Raw genomic sequence first — 19,318 nt, 5'->3', positions numbered from 1 at the left:
GGCAGTATTGAGCTAGACAATCTGAGACCATACGGTAAGCTGGATGTGCCTCACTGGTGCTGGATCCCTTGTGGCAGTGCTGTGAGACAAATACGCCTAGGACATTATGTTGGATTTCTTGCATGGGGCATAAATGCACATGTTTGTCCTATTCAAACCAAGAAGCTGGGTTAAAATTGTATAAGCAACCTCAATTCTGATGTTCCTGACCTGACTCCTTTAGGAAGAAAGCAGAAATCCATTAGAAAATCAGCATTGCTGAACATTTGACCGCTTTGACTTGCAGCATTAGTGTTGTTTTAGCACGGTTTGTGTTTCTTTTGGTTTTGTTTATACCTCCTCTGGTGGAGCATGCTTTTAAATTCACGTGAGGGCTCTTAAATGATTTTGGTGCTTATAGTGGGTTTATGTTGCAAAGCAGTGTGTGCAGAAATGGACTGGGATGGTAGTAGTCGTTTCACTGGCATTTTTTTGGTTGATGGTGGTGGTCTCCAGATAGCTCTTGAGATGGAATATTTAATTACTCAATTTATTGAACAGTGCCTGAACAGCTGTGAGGGATTTTTTCCCTCTTTTCAGTGAGGAGGTTCCTGAAAGGTCAGAATTTGATGTAAATGTACCTTGTTCCAAAAGTCAGCTTTATTTTTAAACGTGTACCATTTACCCCTCGTGGCTGACTGGAGACCTCTGAGGCTAACTGAGAAAATAAAAAGTGTTTTATCCAGAGAATACCAGTTTGAGTACAACTGAAATTGTAAATTATTCCTATCTTATGGATCCTGGATGGCCCATTTCATCAGAAACGATCGTATTTTGCCCAAAGTGGTGGATTCTAAGGAAAAGTCCTGAACTAAGCTGGCTTTGCAGCCTGAACTACCTTCAAGACACGCTGTGTGATACACTGACACGGCAGCAGTTATGGGCAGTTTGTCCCGCTGGGCAGATAGCAAGCTCAGTTTGCCAGGAATGGCATTAAATTCATATCCTATAGTTTTCTGAACTCAAATTTATAGTGATGTGCAACCTATTCTGCAATGTGCAAATTAGCTCATTAAACACTTTGCATAAGATCCACAGAAGCTGGCAGCTAGGGAGAGGAAATCAAACCCGCTCACGCTTTGTTCACCTGCGTTCAAAGTCAAGAAATCGTCTCGAAATGATTCATCCCAAGCCACAGGCTCCTAAACCATGGTTTGTCTTCTGCAGAGCTGTTCCACAGCTAGAAGCAGGCTGCTGAGCTAAAAGGAAGCTTTTTTAGCTGCAAAATTGTGCAAGCCAGCATGTGCTATTTCTGGAGCACGCTGTAATGTATGCGTCTAGCCTGGCTCTCTTCGGTAACGGCCAAATGTTTTTCAAGCGACGAAGAAGGTAAAATAGAACAACACTGTACCGCAGCCAGATTTTTCCATGCGTTCCTTAAACGGTGCCTGCAGAAGCCTGCACGTGCGCTCACCAACACCTAATTAAATGCATTGATTAGCAGCGGGATGGTGCAGGGAGGCAGGGATGTCCTCGGCTGCAGGCTGGGCTCAGCTGGGCGCCGCGCTGTGCTTCCCTGCCGCAGGGTCGCGGCGAGCCGTCGCCCGGAGCGCGCGCGGTCCGATGTCCGGCGAGCCCCGGGTCTGCGCGAGGATCGGTGCGACTGAGCGAGCCGGCAGGTTTGTGCTGGGTGAGTAGGAAGCAGAGGAGAGAGGGGAAGAGAGGCAGCAATTCTAGACGTTCAAAATAACCTGGAAGAAAAAGGCAACGTGAGACAGAAAAATAAACCGACACACACGATAAGTGGAAAACACAGAAAAAAATTAACCCACGGTAGCGACACAGCCTTTGCCTACCTTCAGATTTTTTTTACCCATAAACGAAAAAGTGCTAAAAACTGCAAACTCTCAGTGCAGACGTTCTGCCTCGGCACGGTTCCCGGGCGCACGGCTCCCTGCAGCGCTGTGGCTTAGCCCGGTTTCGAAGCGGCACATGGGCGAACCTGGGTAAAAGCCTTCGCTTACGCTGGGGCGGGCGCCTGCCCCCCGAAACGGAGCGGCAGCGACGCACGAGCCAGCGGCTCGGTCACCGAAAACAGGACGAGGGAAAAGCAAACCCAGAGGGAGAAGGAAGTGGCAAAGAATAATAATATACGTCGCACCGGCTGCAGCGCTTTCAACCCCGAGATCTCGGATCGCCTTCGGGTTGGAGGGAGAGTCGGGATCGTTATCTCGGTTGCGCAGGCTGCAAAAACTGTCACGCAGAGGACGTGGTGCATGAAGCAAGAGCTGAACTGGCTCGTTAGGGTGCTGGGAAAGGGGTAAATTTGCAGTAGAGAAAAGGACAACAAAGTCCCTAAAGAGAACTAAGAAGGGAATCTAATGTTTATTTAGAGCACGTGGCTCAGGATTTAATGGAGTTGTGCCCGTGCTGCTGTGTCCTGAAGTTGAATACCAACATTTATTCATGGGTTCTGTAGCACTTTTTGGTCTTTCAAAATTCAAGCAACTTTTTCTTGCAAGCCAGTTGCAAGATTAATATAGAAATATATTTTTCCCCCTTTGTTCAGCGTTGAGTATTATTTTCTTAACCAGTATTGTAGCTTTTTGTTCAAAATAATTAGAAGTTTTCTCCGCCAGCCTCGTAGTACCATTGCATTCGGGTGTCTGCATCTGCGCTGCTGCAGTAATATTGTACAGAGTTTCCTGTAACTTTGTAACAGCTCTGTGTCTGCCTGTACACGCAACACGTTTTCAGGAGAAAGCACTGATAAGGGTGAAGAATTCAAACTTAATTTTTACCAGTGGAGTGGATGATGGGCAAAATGTCAGAAGGAGTTGCTGGATACCCTAATAGCGTTAGCTTCGTTAAAGCCTCACTGTAAGAACTGTCTATAGTTATTTCCTCCTGGGTAATGAGAAAGATGAATTTAAACAGATAGGAAGAGTGAAAGTGGACGTGTATTTCCGAGGGAACCTGGAAGGAAGTCCGGTGCTGTGGCAGAGCATAGGAACCGTATGGGGTCTGCGCTGGCCCTGGGCATGGTCTTGTTTGACTCCGGCTGAGAAATTGCAGCACTCCGTGCCTCAGTTTTTGCATCGGTGAAATAGAGATAATCACTCGCTTGCATGTCTGAGCTTATGAGAATTAATAGGTGGCTGTAAAGTGCTTGGAAATCTCCAGTTAAAAGGAGTCACACAAAGGCAAAGCCAGAGTGTGGCTTTTATTTATTTCTTTTTTGAAGTGTGCTGATGCCTTGCATTGCTCGCGGGCCTGGCCGTGGTCTGCCGTCCGGATGCTCAGGGTCATCCTGGAGATACCAGAGGCTGGTTCAAGCGCCCAGGCGGCTGTGGCAGTGGTGTTTGCTTGGCTGGACTTTCATGAATATGAGCAACTCACAGTCCTCCTGTGGGCTGTGACACGGTGAAGGTCGAGCACGTTGGGTGTCTCCATGCGGGACTGCTCACATTTGATTTCCATCCCTGAGGTGGTCAGGACAGTGTCTTGCGCACCTTCAAGGCCTTCCGCTTTAGGTGAGCCAGAAAGCCGGCAACCAGCCAGTCTTCTGCTCCTTCTCTTTTTTCCAATGGAAATGAGTCATCACACACTTAAATGCAAAGCCTGGGTCTCTGCAACAGTACTCTTTAAAAATTATTTCAAATCAAATATTTATGAAGCCAACTGTGCAAACAGTAACCTTGCAATAGCAGAACATGAAGGGCGACAGTTAACAAGTGTGGAGCTGGTGGACTTGCTTGGTCGAATTTGGCGCTCCTGGGAATGAGGCAGGATCTGAAATCTGGCTCTCCCCTAAATACTTGCACGTTCAGGTACTGTCTGGGGAGAGCACAGGGGGACAGCACGGAGAAAAATCCTGCAAAAAAATTAGGGGGAAAAAGGAATTAGAACAAAAACAATGGGAGCAGAAGGGATTCTGGACAAGGAGTAGAAGGGGGACAAGAAGGAAAAACCCTAATTCCTTGATGGGAACAAGTAGAAAACTGTATGTGAGTTTCTAAAACAGCTGGAGTGGATGTGGCTGCATGTCCATGGTATAATTGACTTACATTATTTTCTGGTCCGTCTTCGTTACATTTAGCTATCTCGTTTTCCTCTCCAGGCTCCCTTTCCTAGGCCACCGTATGAACACCTGAGTCTCCTTGAAGCTTCAGGGAGATGAATCAGTAACCACCTACCTACAGGTAAGAGGCTCAGCAATCATTTTGTTGCCTGCTCTGGTGGCCTGGAAAAGGCATGGGGACTGCAAGGCCTTCGGGCGGGCGCTGTCGCTTGGCTGACCCCGCAGGGCTCTCGCACGCGGGGCGCAGGGGCTTTGAGCCCACGCTCGAGGTTGCACACGTTCGCGCCGCCGGGCGGTGGGACAGAGGCTCTCGGCGTCGGCCGCTCTTTGCCGTAGCTCTGCCTCCACGGAGGTGATGCAACCGTGGAAGTTTGCAATGCAGAGAGGAGAAGTAAGGTGAACGGTCGTTTAAAAAGATGCTTTGAGTAGCGATGATTGGACCTAGTTTCTAGTCTTTATTATTATTTACAATGTGCCACTTTTTTTTTTGAAGAAATATCTAGCCAAACTGTGCTTCCCTACAGGTGCTCGTGCAATTTTCTGAGTGTGGTAGGTGAACATTGCCATGTTAGGATGGATTGTGGCCTCTCCTGCTCCCTGCTGCCGTGATTTTTTTTTTTCTTGCTTTTTATCCAGTAGCTGTCTAGCATAAAATACATAAAATGCTTGGAAACAGAGGCTGCTCTTAGGCCTTTCCTCTTGTAGCTGAGCGATGGGACCAGCAGGCAGCTGAATCCTTCCTGTCCTTCCCTGCTCTTTTTGAAGCCTTGCAGTGCCGGCTGCACGGCTCCCGGTACCAGCAGGTGGCTGCAGGGCCATGCTGTGGTCTGGCGATCAAGGCTTTTTCCCAGGCAGAAGCCATCCTGCAAGGTCCCTGGCTTTCTGGTGAGTGCTCATGCCGCTTGGGTATCTGGCACGAGCATTACGGTGACAATTCGAGGCCCCTTCTGTGCTCAGAAGAGAGGTGGTGCTTCACTTACCGACACCTTAGTTTGACCCTCCTTAGGGATGCTGCTTGCCTAACCGTGGAGGAGACAGTGGAAATAAAACAGCATCCATAGAGCTCTTACGGAGCCCTCCAGGTGCTCTGCTGTCCGGCATGCGCGCTGGCCACCAGCATGGTTGTGATGGCACAACCTGGGGCCTGGGCGTTGTGTTGGGAGGATTTTAATGACTGCGAGTCACTTGTCTGATAGGAGACTGATTAGCACGGTCCTCACGTGAGAAGTGCTTTTGACTGCTCGCTGCTTTAGAGCATCCGGCTTTATCTGTAGAGATGCACATCCCTTGGCAATTTGGTGGTGTCTTCACAGCCGAGCAGCAGGTTCACAGTGCCAGGGGTATTTCGCAGATCCTCGATCATAGATTTTTTTCACTGGATGGCACTGGATAGGCAGCAAAGCAGCATTTCCTCCTTGTGCGAATAAGCAGGAAAGCCACTCGGGAGGCTAAGACTGGTGGGGGGAGGCAGCTGCCTGTGGCCATCCCTGCAGAGGCAGCAGCCTTTCCTGCAGAGAAGCTGTTGGCCTGGAAGTGATGTGACAGTGGTCAGAGCAAGAGTGCTGCTTTCCAGAGCACAGCAGCAGCCTCCCGCTGTGCCGTGGCGGTGGCAGAGGCATAGTCAGACCTTTCGTCTTGTCGGCAAGCGTTAATTGAAGGGGACAGATTTTGCACCCTAGGAGCAGCAGGTGCCCTCGCTCCAGCAAAAGCTCAGCGCCAGCTCCATCAGCAAATAGTTCTTGTGCCACTGCAGCTTATAGCTCATTATCTCGCTGACCTTTAATTTCACAAGTGGCTGCAACGGATGTGTTTCTTCAGCCTGGCTCGGGTTGTGTACTCTGTTCCCAGAGGTGCCAGGATAATGTACTCATTTGTTCATCTGTCTAGCCACTTCCTCATCCGCGCATCCCTCCCTCCATCCATCCGCCCCTCCATCTCCATCCTTTTTGGCAATCTGTCATTTTTACTTTTGGTACTGGTCCAGAAGCTGAGTAAAAAGTGCTTGGCAGCTGAAGAGAGAAACAATAGGTTTTAAATATGCTTTAACATGTTTGTAAACAACTGCACTTCATCAGAGTCCCTGTCCAGCACACTGGCAGCAGACAAAACTGATGAGACTCTTCTGACATCAGAATTAATTACGCTGCACAAAATGGTGTAAAACAGACGGTGATGTGGTGGAAGATCTCTTCTGTTTTGCAGAAGAGCTGTCTGTCTGCATCCATTCGCATTATGCTGTGCTCATCGCTGTGGCCACGGAGTACCTTAGATTGCTCTTCTCTTAGCTGTGGCACCGAAGAGGATAAACCAAGAGAGCTGAGTCTGTTGGAATGACTGTGTAGACTGTTGTGCTTTGATGGTTGTCCCACTGTCTGAGTGTCCAGTGGGATGCCACACTTGTTGGAAAACGTGTCAGGGAAGATGCAAATAAAGAATAGTCTTGCTGTCTTGTCAAAAAATCCCCAATTCTCCCGGATTTCCACTGCTTATTGCTGGTGAAAAAAACCTGTTCTGTGTTTTTCATATATATATATATATATCTTGGAATAAAAAGAACCTTTATTGAGGAGGATTCAAAGAGTAAAGCTACTGCAGAAGCATGGAGAAGGGGCAAATAAGCTGTAGTTGAAGCCTTGTGATTGGATGCTACCAGATAACTAATTTTGAGGCAGAAAGACTAAATGTGCAAGTACAGGAGCTTTGCTCCTTTGCTGAGGGCTGTGCTCCTGGGACTTGGAGGAATGAAGCAGACTTAGCAGTACGGTTGACCTCGTGATACACACAGTGCCCAACCATTGATATCTCTAGAAGCTTTTCTAGTGGAAGTGGACCAGGGAAATTACGGAGGAAAAAAATTGGCATGCTTTAAAATAAACCCATTTTCTGTGTAGTGACTCGCCTTACAAAACCCTGTCTGTAGCTGCTCCAGCTTGGGGGATGGATGCAGCCAGTCTCTGAACTCTACTGTGAGTAACAGTGTAATTGCAGAAATTGGCACAGTAGCTTGGAACGAGATCTAATTAATTAATTCAAGACATGCTGGGATTAAATTTTATTAAACCTTGGAATCAGAGTAGAGTAGATGTAAGCAAAGGTTGGGAAGGGAAAGGAGGGGTATGTGCGACAGCTGCCTGCCAGCACTGCTGCTGTCGTGTCTAAGCACGGACAGCGTGCCGTGGTCCGTGCAGGATACCAGCTGGGCAGCCCTGCTCCAGAGGGTTTCACTCCAGTCAGGATGATCAGGATGACTGTCCTTGAGCATCCCACTTTAGCCCAGTCTTGCTGGTCTTGAGACCTTTCTTCTCCTTGTGCTGCCCATCACGTGCATGGAACAGGGTCTTGTTATCTCCAGGCTCCATCCTGCTCCTCTTGACTTCAGGGACTAGGGCTCTGTTTTCCTCATCTAGCTGCTCTGGATTTGTACGTGGAAGATGATCCTGCTCTTCAGCAGCAGATCGTAAGCAGAGCATCCTGTGTCATGTGGTCCCTAATGTCATTTGGAAGTGAAGAAGTCTCTCTTGGCTTTCCCCTGATCCTGTGCTGTTAAATGTGTCATGCTCCATCCACACATGCCTGTTATTTCATAGTAAGGCATGTGAGCTCCATATTTACTGTCTGTAAAATGATTTGAGGTCTTCTGGAATGCGAATTTAAGACATTTGTTGTTCACACAGTTGCATCTTGAAACTTTGTTAGCTCCCAGAAGCTGTGTGGTCAGACACATATGTACTGGCACAACTTGACAGTGCCAAACTTTGCAGGGATAAGTAATTCTTCAGACAGGTAAACAACTGTGTGTGCGGTGTTTATGCAAAACCATCAGCTCTCTAACAAGAGGTGCAGCAAATGCCTCAGCTGTTTCGGTGATGTTGTTTTGCCTACCAAATCTGTAACATCCCACACGAGCCATCTTTTCTTCTGACAGTTTCAAGAATGTACTTAATACTAATTTTAGCTCTCCCTCTAAGGTGGGTATCTTTGGGGCTTGGGCACAATGAATGCCTTATTCATAAAACTACAAACACTGTAAAAAGAAGAGAGGAGGGGAAAGAAAAAGTGTCCCGCCCTAAAATGTTTCTGATCTCCAAACAGCTATAATTTTGGCTTGCTCTGAGAACAAGCTGAGGTAGTGTTCATTTTAACAGCCAGGAAAGGGCTGTCTGTTTATATTTAGGGCCTTGTAGATTTGAGCAGTATATGCAGGTGGCACATTAAAACGTGTGGATGATTTCTTACCAGGATAAGGCTGTGTTTTTATTGGACTGCCTTTAGTTTGCTATGAAGGCTGAGTAAGTAAGCACTGAAATTTTTGTTGCAACAGTTTCTGGGGTTAAATTTTGTAGCTTTTGGAGTGTTGTTTTGAGATTAATCCTGGTGAATTCCTCCCTCCATGCACCTTTCAACACGGTTCTGCCCAGAGCACACATTTTTAAGAGCAGGTTGGCAGCTCCCACCACGTTGAGTCTGTAAGACATTAGCGTTAGTGATCGTAGTTCATTTCTTACAGGGTAAGCGTTAGTATGCTGCAGAAGCAAAGATAAGTAGGTGAGTAAACAGCATCTTCTGTAGCAGTGAGGTGGCTCGCGATATTGGGGACCTCGATCAGGGGAGCATTTGTAGCTCTGATTCGCACCTCTAAATGGGCTCTGTCTGAAGGCAGCTGTGCCTCCTGTCTTCAGCCTTGCTGATTATCCTGTTAAGTTGAGGAGCTACAAGAGCTAATTCCCTGCTCATCTGGAATCATCTTGATTTCAGTGGCTTTTGCTTTTATGTTCTGATGTGCTTTGGAGATGATAGCATCGTGCTTTCATGCCTTGGCTTAGGGCATTTGGCTCATTACTGCTGCTTATTCCCCTGTACTGCAAAGTCTTGGTCAAGATGCAAAAGCAGCAGCCTTCCAGTATGGCTGAGAACTGTCCTTCAGAGAGAGCACCGTTCATCTCTAGAAAAATGCAGATCTTTAAAAAGCTTGCATGCCGTTTGCTTTCGGGATACCAGAGGTAGCTTTACAGTGAGCACAGACACTGAAATTCTCTTGCCAGTATTTGAGATTTCAAAGCCTGCTTCAGCCACACATCATTCTTCGGCCACCCTTCAGAAGTCACTCACTGGATACCAATCTTGTTCTGATAATAGCCTAATACTAGATGGGGAAATCCAGGTGCTTATGTAGTGTTTATAAAGCCTGAGATCCCAGAGCTGAGGAGGTCTGTAAGAAGCAGAGTGCAGCTCTTACTGTCACTTGTCTTGGTCTTCTGGGCGCAGCCTAGGTTCTGAGGTCTGATCATGGATCCAAAATTAGAAAGTTGGTGATAGCTGTACATTCAGAATTATGAAAAGGGTGATTTGACTGACCTGAAACACCAGACATCTGTGAGCAAATGAGGTTTGAAAGTGGACAGAAGAGCAGGATGGAGTTCAGTGTAGAGAGAAGATGTAAATTTTTTAACTACATGCATCTTTGTCATTCAGTGGCAGGGCATGGACTTGGGAAACGAGTAGAAGAAAAGTGAAATCTAGGTTCTGCCAACACTAAAATATCTCCGTGCATATTTGGGTGCTTTGCTGTGGTAACTGGAGGGGCTATTTTTAGCACCTTTCACAAGATGTCCTTCTATAGTACACTGAGTTGCTTGGGTAGTTGGTGCACAAAGTTGTCCCAGGGGTTTTTAGGATAAAATGTATATTAATTCAGAAAGCATTCCAAAGGATTATGTTCTCCTGATTCTGCCTGAGATCTTCCTGGCTGCCCATGCTGCTCAGATTACATGTTTGGATATCTGTGAAATCCCTAAGTCCTGCACTTAGGAACTTGAACTGATTGAGGGGCAGGAAGGTTTTCTCTTTTATTTGGCCAGATCCTGACTACGGCGCTAAACTAATAATATTATAATGGCAATTCATTTTAACAGTAAAGCAGCGTAATCCCAAAGTATATTTTAGCATTTTTAATCATGGTATATTTGGCCTTCAGCCAGTAAAAAGCCTCCGAGTCTCATCTAGCAAAGATCAGCTATATATTTTCCTGGAAAGATTGATCACAGAAGGGAACAGATCTACAAGTTCAGTTATACATTTCTCTGTGATTTTTTAGTGAGTCTTTTACCATATCTTGATCTTCTTAAAGTCCCTCAAATTTCACTAGACTAACACTGGGGTATTTATAGGTTCCAGTTTTCAGATAGAAGGTGTTTAGAAAATTCAGGTTGAGACGCTTATTTTTTAGGAATATTTTGTTATTCTCTATAAGATAAATACTCAAAATAACAAAATCAGTCCTATTCCAAGGAACCACAAATGGTGAAAATACAGAAAGGTGAGGTTCTTTTGCAAATGCCATTCTTCATACTTTATTGTCTTTCAGCCAAAATCATTTAAGTGCACTCTCATGTACTTGAAAAAATAGCAGCAGGACAGCAGTTGCACTTTATCCATAGCTATATACTTATGAATACAATGTATGCGGTGATATATTGTTATTTCGTTGGATTTTTTTAAAGATGTTCTGCAAAATGCTTCCGATTACATTTTAACAAGATAGTTCTCCGTCTATATATAGATTTTATATTTGTGCTTGCTCTGTGGCTGCCTTATTCTTTGAAAATTTTAGAAATGGAATGACTCAAAATGCATAGAGGAATGTCTGTGCTCTGTGGGATTCAGAGGAAAGCTCTTCCTACATGTGCATAACATAAGGGTAACATAAAGGCTGTCAAAGAGAATTGAGATTGGGTGACTAGGACATTTTGGCCTAACGAAGGTCTGGGTCTGCCACACATGTTTTTAATGCATTTCAATATTTAAGCCTCTTGAAGAAATGGAACATCACAGCTTATATAATGATCTGTGAGTAACGGGTCATCCTCACTCAATATGAACAATTTTACTGTTAATAGAAGTGTACGGTTGATGGATTTGCTTACCTACGATGCTTCAGATATGTGTGTTAGGATGACAAGGGTATTACGGAGTCAAAAGCCAAGAGTAGAAACTGATACTCTACTGTTGACGTTTGTAACGTGGGGGCTCTTGTCAGTTGAGGACTCTTACATTACTTTTAATAAGACACTTTTCAACCGTGCATTGTTATCTGAAGTTACATTTTAAACATAGGCTCTGTTCTGCAGTCATAGGAGCAATTATACTATTTTTGCCATATAAACAACATAAGAAATAAGCACAATTTGGGGGGCAGGTTTAGCTCAGTCAGAGTGTGTTGTTACTAATGGCAAGGTCACAGGTTCAATCCCCGTACAGGCTATGCTGAGGGTTGGATTAGATGATCTCCGGAGGTCCCTTCTAACCTTACCATTCTGTGATTCTATGATAAGCAAATAACATATGTTCTCACAAATAAGGAGATAGTTAACAGTTATAAATGTTTTGGAGTTGCTTTGATGACAGGTCAGTGCAGTTATGCATTTAAAAACTGCAAGACGAAGTGACTTGAAAGCTCAGAAGGATATTTGTGTTTTAAGAGTGATGCTTACCAGCTCAATTCAATATTGACATGGATTAAAAAATGCCTTTTTTTCCTCTTTTTTCCTCTTTTTTTCCAATGAGTAGCATTTGGAAGAGCTAATCTGAAACCTATGTGCATGTATAATCCTGATCAATGTGAGGTCTGGCGTGAAACCAGTTGATTTTAGTCTTTTAGTTACCATAAAAAGAATGGGTATATGAAACCAGTTACTTCTACAGGATTTATACACTGACAGTTATTGGTGCTCTCTGCCAGCACAAGGGTAGCAGGAGCATCTCAGAAATGGGTACTTGCCTATAGTCCTCATGTGGTAATGGGGGAGTTAGCAGGAACATGTATTGCAGCGCAGGAGAGGCCAACGTGAAACCTCTCGCTGTGCGCTGCTGTCATTGTGCCGCGGGGACAGCCAATATAAAACCAACTGCATGTGTGTTAACCCAGCAAGGCTCTAAGGGGAAAGCTTGTCTGAAACCCATTCTGGACGTGAAGTCCTCATATGATCGTGCGGTTTGTCCTGTAGTAATCTGGAAAGCAATAGCATTTTGTACTCTGCTTGTTGTGGTAGCATGACAGCTAAGGAGAAGCATCTCAGTGTATAAACTCCTGTTTTTCCCCAAACTATGCAGGGAACATTACTGAGATGAATATAGGACAACAGAATTTTCTGGTTCTGTTTGTGTTAATTGAGATGGACATGAAGGATTTCTGTAAAGTCAGTGCAGCATTTAGGAGTGGCTCACTTTCAAGTAGGTGTAGCAGTCATTGTATTTCGAATACACACTACATTTTCACATAAATTCAATCAATACACTAAACCTACTAAAAAGACATTATGATACTCGGGTTATATTGTTTAACCTGCTCTAAAAACACAAGAGCAAGTGGTTCTAGTGAGATTATTACATTTAAAAATACTAAGTCTGTTAAGACAATGCACAATTAAGCCCTGGAATTCGTTGCCAAGGAAAACCTTTGACTATCTTAATAACAGTTAGATGCATTTATTAATAATAAAATTATGCATAGCTCCATTCCACGAGAGGTATAAAATCCAAGACTACTTGAGAAGTAGTCTCACATGTCTGTATAAGTCAACCACTGCCTTGCTAGTGAGGAAGCATTTTGTTTTCTCCTTTTGCTCCTGTTGTTACGCTCCAATTTGTACCTGCCTTTGAGGCGTTGGCACCTGCGACCCTGGGAGATGGCTGAACTAAAAGGTCCATCGGCAAATCCTGCATCCCCTTCCCGGAGATTAGGCAACTACTCAGATAAGCAACAGGTCAGCTGAGGCACTTCAGAGAGCACTTGCGGCGTTTAAGGTCACAGGACTGATCTTGCTGCATTTAGCAGAGTGAAAAAAAAAAAAAAAAGGTGTCAGGTCTTACAGCTACGCAGGGTGTTTTTGTAGCAGTTTGTCTATAAACAGCTGAACGTGGGGCCTGGTGAATCGTTGCATTTCTGCGCTTCAGCTGTTTTGCTTTTGAGCTTTTGAAGAAAAGTTGGAGGAATGAGCTGGCCAATAAAACCGGCTGCCAACGACCTCAGCGTATTCCAGGGATTTCACAATCCCCACTTTGTGCTAGAGTTAACCCAAGTAAAATCCACGCAGAAGGAAAATGGGATCAATCTTCGTCAATCGTTTCTCACCAAGTGGTTGTCCGATATCTATGCTCTGTGTCAAAACTGAGCTTTAAGAAGGGAATCAAGGAGTGATCAGCTTTATGCCAATGTCAGTCTGAGTGATGATGGGAAATGAACTGCTGATGGTGTCTGTCATGCTGCCTCACGATCTGGAGTGTGTTAACGTTTTACTGCTCTCCAAGCTCACGTGTGGCCTGGTCCTGTGTGGTGTAGGGAGATGAGTGTCCTTCCAGAGAGAAGCAGTGGCCTGTGGTGGTGACGCCCTGGGCAGGGCCCAGCCACACAGCCTGGGTCTCTGGGTGGGCTCTTGCCGGCACCTAGAGGCCCCACAGCACCTTTTTGTACAGGGGTGATGCCTTGTGGCCACGATGGGACAACCCTGAGAAATGGTGGCCCTAACGTGTGTTTCTTGTCTCCGATCTTGAGCTTTTCTTGGTGGCCAGAGTCTGGCCCAAGCCAACTTGCCCTCCTGGTGGGATGAAGCCTTGTAGGGGTACGGCATCACTCATACAGCAAATACGCTGCAAGGTGAATCATAGTACATGGATGCATGGGACCAGGGTCTCTATGTCCGTCCTGGGTGCTTCATGCTGCTCAGACCACGCCAAGTAGTGGAGGCTGGTCTTACTAACCAGCTCTGCATATCTCCTGGGACATGGAGGTCTTGGGCATTTCAATACTATATAATTTGCCTGTGATAGATGTTTGCTTCCCAACTTAGGGCAGGCAGTCTGGGGCTATAAATTCTTTGGTTTCTGGCTGCTGGTTTCCCTCATAATCCCTGAGACTGCATATTTTATTTCCCTTCTCTACGCGGTCCTTCTGTGCCTGGCTTTGCTGCCACATCCCGCTGCTTGCTGCTGTCTTAGGCTGTGAACGCCAAAGGGCATGTATGGGCAATTCACCTTTATGTGTATTGCACACGGGGTGGTGAAAAGAAACCTGAGAGGTGCTTTGGCTCTTGCTTCTCCTGATTTGGCCTCTGGGAGATGATGTGCAGGTTTACCAGCTGCAGAAAAGAAAGCTTCAGGCTAACGATCTCTTCTCAACCTTGTCCTTAAAGCTTGCTTTCCTTCCAACAGTCCCAGCTCAAAATAGGAAGGGAAAAAACTGCCAACTCAAACTGCAGGCCCCGGCTCTCGGGGCTGTTCAGAGCCAGCCTTCTGCAAGGAGAACTCAGGACTGAGCCTGCTTTGCACTCCCTCCTCCTCCTCTTCCTCCCTGACAGTGGCCCGCTCCCTCCCCAGCAGTCATGTGAATGGCAGGAATCCAGCAAGCCCTTACACACTGCAGCTCTTTGCACTTTGTCATGGGCCTCAATCTGGGAAAGTATGTAAGAACATCCTTAAACTTAATTATGTGTTTCAGCACCCTCCCTAAGTAGGCATGTTTTTTTAATCTGGACCCCAAGTAGGAGGTGAGAATAGAAGGGATGGGAAAACCTCACGAGCTTCACCCTGCAAGTTTTAAGTTGATTTTACGCCAAAAGATCATTAGTTTCTGCTATGTCAGAACTTAAACCTTTGCTGTCTGTGCTCAGTGTTGAGATATGTAGGTCTTACTGTATAGTTGTATTAGCTCAATTTACCTTTCTCTTCCAAGACGGGTTTAGCACTAATTGACCAGAATTCAAACCAGCTTTCTCTCCTGGTAATGTGGTTCATTGCTTATAATTGACCTGCTTTTCTGGCAGCCAAGAGAGCTGTACCAGCCAGCATATACTGTGTGACTGTATCCTATAATTACTTAGATTTAAGCCCTTGAAGGAAAATTTTAGGAGTTCCTTCTCTGCTGAACTTAAGCTGTAAAATAATATATGTATATATATGTGTGTGCATATACATATATATATATATATAAAGAAAAATGTCCAGGCTAATCTTTTAAACATCTAACCAGAGTTAGGGAAGATAGCTTAGCACTGCTTAGTTCATAGCAGAAAACAGCTTTTGGGAGCAGTGGGAGGGGGGAGGGATTGTAGTTTTGAATCTCCTGGATAGAAGACTAAGTCGGTTATTTTTTATTTCCTTCTCTCAGAGCTATTCAGTTGTAATGGGTGACACAGAGGCACCAAAAGAGTTTTGTCATTCTAAATATGCAGTGTGCCAAACACCACCAAAACGATTAGGTATTGCAGTTGGCCACTCTCACAGTCCTGCACAGTGTTGCAACCCTAGCCCTTCTTTGCCTCATCCTGCCCAGCCCAGCCCAGCCTGAGGTGCCATCCTCCTGCGTGGGAATACCTACGAGGACCATGGGGATGGAGGCAGGCTGTCCTCCCCTCTACTCTCCCCGAGCAGGAAGTAATCCTTCCTTTTGTGGCAAAGTGCTGGAGCAGTGCAGGGTTGCCAGTACATACGGAGCGAGTGCAGGCTCAGGGGAAGCTTGCTACTCCTAGGCTGGTGCTGGTGCCCACAGAGGTGGCCTAGGTGGGCATGGCCATGTCCCAGCATTACCTTATGGGACAGTCTCCACTATAAGGTGGAGACTTTTTCCACTTTTTCTCAGTGGGAAGCAGAGGGGAGCAGGAGTGGAAGTTTAAGGGGAACGACAACCCTTAGTCTAAATGTGTTGCACTACTAAGTACCATAAAATTTACACAAGTATCAGTACCGGGAAGGAGTTGGCTACTGCTCATCATCAATTCTAGTTGGATGGTGTCCTTGATGCATGTGCCATTTGCTAGTCACAGCTCTTGGCTGCTTAACCCTTTAACTAGGGAGTCGTTAGGAGTGACTCAATTAGAAATGGAGTTTGCTACACACATCTTGGGCAGGAAGAAGGGGAAGCAAAGGCCTGCTTCTTTGTATAGTATTGGGACTTCTGGATTGGGTTTCCATGAGCCTCTGACTCCATCAGAGTGGTATGTGTGTAATCCTCACAGAGAACTAATGGTGAGATCCAGGCCACTTAGGTAGCTCAACCTTAGGTCTCACATCACTTCCAAAACCAAGTGTGGCCACAGCACCACATCCAGCACCTCTCTTGCCTGCATTGTAGTACATTCTGAGTTGACTGGATGGCATTTGGGTAGATGCCTTCTCTTTGGACCAAGACGTAGATCAGATGTGAGCAAAGGGTCCAGTTTCCAAGCCTGGAGCATTTCTGAGCATTTGTGGGTGCCTGAATACAAGCACCCGAGGATTTTTTAAAGCAGACATGCCTCTCATCAAGTTTAGGCATCAACAAGCCTGAGTGACTTGGAGTAGGACAATTCTGCTTCGCTTTCTTGAATCTGCACACCATGTCAGATGCCAAAGGAAGTCAAAGATGCCAAAGCAGATGCAGAAACATCTGGACCTAGAACTCAAAGATTTTCCTCATCTTCTTCTGATACCCAGAGTAGAGCATTGGCTAATCTCCTGGTAAATAATAACATGACTTCTGCCACACAGCCATGAGGGAGAGAAGAAAATTGAGAGAGAGTTTGAGACGTACTTTAATTTAAATTAACCTCTCTGAGATTCTTTTCAGAAAATAGGAAAAATGACAACCTGATTTACAATAACCCCTTTCTGCCTTAAAATTCACTTGTGTGCCTGTCCTGCTCTCTGCATCTAGAAATAAATCATCAAGCACTGCAGAAATACACTCATAGAATTACATCCTTTTATTTGGCCAACATATGCACTTGACAGCTCAAATACGCATTTTCAGACAGTGCTGCTTCTCTGCATTTTCTTCTCCAGACCCCCTGAATATGAAGCATTGGTTTTACTTTTAGGCTTCGAGATATTTTTCTTTGCTGGGGTCTTTAGGGGGTCACAGAGGGGGACTGCAGGGGCTTTTTAAGGTTACGTAACACTGTTTGGGGGAGTTGTAATGGAAAACTTAACAAGGTTGAGCAGAAGAGTTTTAAATGTTTCAGGCTCCAAGATTAGCAGTACGTGTATGGATACGTGAGCGCTAAGTTCACAATAGCTGATATAATAGCAACCTGTTAAAGTTTCACCCAGAAGCTGCCTGAACCAAAATTTGCTTCATCTTGGCCTAAGGTATCAGGGCACAGATGTGGATAATGCTTTTCTCTCTTTGCACCCCACGGAAAAGTCTGACCAAGAGCTAAGCATCAAGGCTTGTGGTTCTTATCTCATTTGACAGATAAGTCCATCTAGAGGCAAAGAAAGAGGACCACCAAGCACTTAATTTCTCCTCTCAATAAAATAACCAAAAGTATTCTGTTGGCTAAATTTATGCCTCCAACACAATGCTACACTGAAGAATGAACCTAAAGTAGGTTTTAAAAAAAAAGTAGTAGTCATCACTGTGAGCTGACAGTTTAGAAAATTTGCATTTCCATACAACAAAAATATACATGCTGTGAATGCTGAAGCATGGCCACAGATCAGCTAGGACTCAAACTGAGACAAGACTGTTGCAGCTGAAGGCTCCAGCTCCAACCCCAAAACACAGCGTGCTATAAAGGTAAATGTTAATGCAGTATGCCTGTCTTCAAGCCTGCCTTGGACACTCACGTGTTTGGAGATACAAAGTGCTTTCCTGAGCGCTGGAGAGCAGAAGAAGTTGTATTTGCACAACCAAAAGCTTTCTGTAGGGATATGCCAGTTCTGAACACAATTTTCTTAAATCTGGAATGACGTCTGTGACAGAGATTCCCAGCAAGTCCCCAGGCAGAGCTGGGCGTAGCAGGACCCTGCATGTGGGACACCCTTGTCCTTGCTGTTTTTTCTTACCGTCTCACTCTTTATAATTTTGGAGTTTAGTGAGTCTCAGTTTCTGCTGTAGCTGTGCTCTACCTTTGTAGTAACCCAGATTCTCACCTAGTAGAGAAGAAAAGACAGACTGAGTTTCTAGACCTGTACTTAGAGCACTTCTGGGATACATGGAAACCCCCAACCAATTGTTGCTCCAATTAATAACTAATTGCTTATATACAATTAGTACATAATGACCCAGTTCCTGGAGTGGAGAAGGTTATGATCAACCTCAAATGTGCCAGGGTAATAGGATGCTCACCTAGACGGAGGAAAATGAATCTCATCCCAAGTTTCCTTCATTACCATTGAATGCTTTAAACATGAAATTTGTTTGGGCCAAGTGACAGCGTCTTTCTCCCTAATTTCGTTTTTTTTCACATTAAAAACTGCAAAAGATCTTCATTTCATCCTGAGGAATAACAGGCAACTATCTGAAATACAGACATATATGCATGCACACACACACAAAAAACCCCTGTCTCCCATCATCCCTACCGAAAATGTAAAGTTATGTGAACTTTCCCTATCTTCCTCTCCCAGAGTCTGCTCTGGTCAGGATACTGCACTGGGAGAGCAAAGTCTGCCTTTAATTTTTTTTCATTTACCTTGTGGGTGGTGGCTTGTAGGACTGGTGTGCAATGCTTATTTAGGAGTCCGGGCAATCTGCGTCATGAAAGCTCCATTTAAGTTTTCTGGAGTTTCTATGCCATTCTTCAGATTCTCAGAAATCTTCATTGTCATTTTACAGACCATGTGTTCTAGCAGGAAATACCAAAATCATCTCTATGGCCAGTTCATACTTTTTTGGTTGCTTGTGTAACCCTGAAAGCAGGAATAAAATATAAGAGAACAGAAAAAAAATTCTGAGGGAAATAACTTCCCATACAAAGTAAGTTTATCCGTGGCTGTCTTAGAGGTTATGAAAACTCCCATAATCCTTACCATGATGTGTGGCCATGATGTTGGCAGGATAGCCAGCCTAAGAAAAAACAACAAATGGGTGCATTAAGAGAGCTAGGATCTTGGTGGTGGACTATTTACTTTCAATTTATCAAAACTAAGTTTGGAAGGACGTTTGTCAAATCTTGTCTAAATTACAGTTTCTATAATTCTTGAAGCTGCACTGGGAGTTGTTAACCATTAAGGTAGTAAATCCTTCGATGGATATATTTGGTATATCAAGATAAACTCGATGTGCAACATATATACAAGATCAGCACATGCATGATTTGAAGAGACTTCTTGGAGACATCATCTGAAGATAGTCCATGCCCAGTTAGATGGTAGCTACAAGTGCAGACCCAGTCTTGACTGTTGCAAAAGAGTGCTTGGCCCTGTGGGGCCATGTCAGCTAATCATTGGCTGTGCTAAACTTTCAGGTGGTCAAAGCATTTTTCAGCTGTTTTTCCATTTGTT

The 19,318-nt window shown here is 45.0% G+C and overlaps 1 protein-coding gene across 5 annotated transcripts in view; it reads left to right on the top strand.

Moving 5' to 3' along the window:
- Positions 1-19,318, top strand: part of HIVEP3 (HIVEP zinc finger 3) — a 273,492-nt gene that overhangs the window by 127,818 nt on the left and 126,356 nt on the right. For all 5 annotated transcript variants that reach the window (XM_062593871.1, XM_062593869.1, XM_062593872.1 and 2 more), the window contains exon 3: positions 4,100-4,181. The gene's annotated coding sequence lies outside the window, so the exon portion shown is untranslated. The remainder of the gene's footprint in view (positions 1-4,099; positions 4,182-19,318) is intronic.

This window comes from Rhea pennata, chromosome 23 (genome assembly GCF_028389875.1).
Source record: "Rhea pennata isolate bPtePen1 chromosome 23, bPtePen1.pri, whole genome shotgun sequence".
In the NCBI taxonomy this organism is placed as follows: domain Eukaryota; kingdom Metazoa; phylum Chordata; class Aves; order Rheiformes; family Rheidae; genus Rhea; species Rhea pennata.
Note: the sequence above shows the minus strand (reverse complement) of the source record. Positions and strands in the feature narration are given on the sequence as shown.